General features: G+C 47.2%; 1 non-coding gene across 1 annotated transcript; it reads left to right on the top strand.

Moving 5' to 3' along the window:
• The first annotated feature begins 258 nt into the window (after positions 1–258).
• Trnac-gca lies at positions 259–330 on the top strand. Its single transcript has one exon. It is a non-coding gene; the product is annotated as a tRNA-Cys (tRNA).
• The last annotated feature ends 204 nt before the right edge of the window (positions 331–534 follow it).

Raw genomic sequence — 534 nt, 5'->3', positions numbered from 1 at the left:
GTCTAAACATTTCTGCGGAGTCTTTTGGTTCCAGAGTTGTCTGCAGTCAATTTTTGCGCCGACGCGACACGAAGAGTTTCGATAACGACCGGGCTAAAGACCAGCGCTAACTTCACTCTCGTTATGCGTCTGACAACGAGTGGGTGCAGTAACGACATCCATAACCAGAGGAGCTATCTGACTGGATCAACGACGTCAGAAAAAGCGTGGGCATTGAGTGTGAGTCAAAGACGGGTCATTCTCTCAACATCCTCAATTGGGGGTATAGCTCAGTGGTAGAGCATTCGACTGCAGATCGAGAGGTCCCCGGTTCAAACCCGGGTGCCCCCTAATTTATTTTTCGTCAAATAACTTGTGAATAAGCCCGGGCACTCTTAGATTCTTCATTTTTATTCTCATGAAACAGCGTTGGCGCCAAATTAATATCGAGAAACACACGTCAGTGTGAGCGCAGTTGCATATCATCAGGCTTAAGGCGAGTCACGATTAGGGAACGCATCGAGCTTGTGTAATGTACATATTTTTGTCCGAAGC

The sequence above is a fragment of the Neodiprion fabricii genome, chromosome 2 (assembly GCF_021155785.1).
Source record: "Neodiprion fabricii isolate iyNeoFabr1 chromosome 2, iyNeoFabr1.1, whole genome shotgun sequence".
NCBI classification, from domain to species: domain Eukaryota; kingdom Metazoa; phylum Arthropoda; class Insecta; order Hymenoptera; family Diprionidae; genus Neodiprion; species Neodiprion fabricii.
This window is presented reverse-complemented; position numbering and strand designations above follow the sequence as displayed.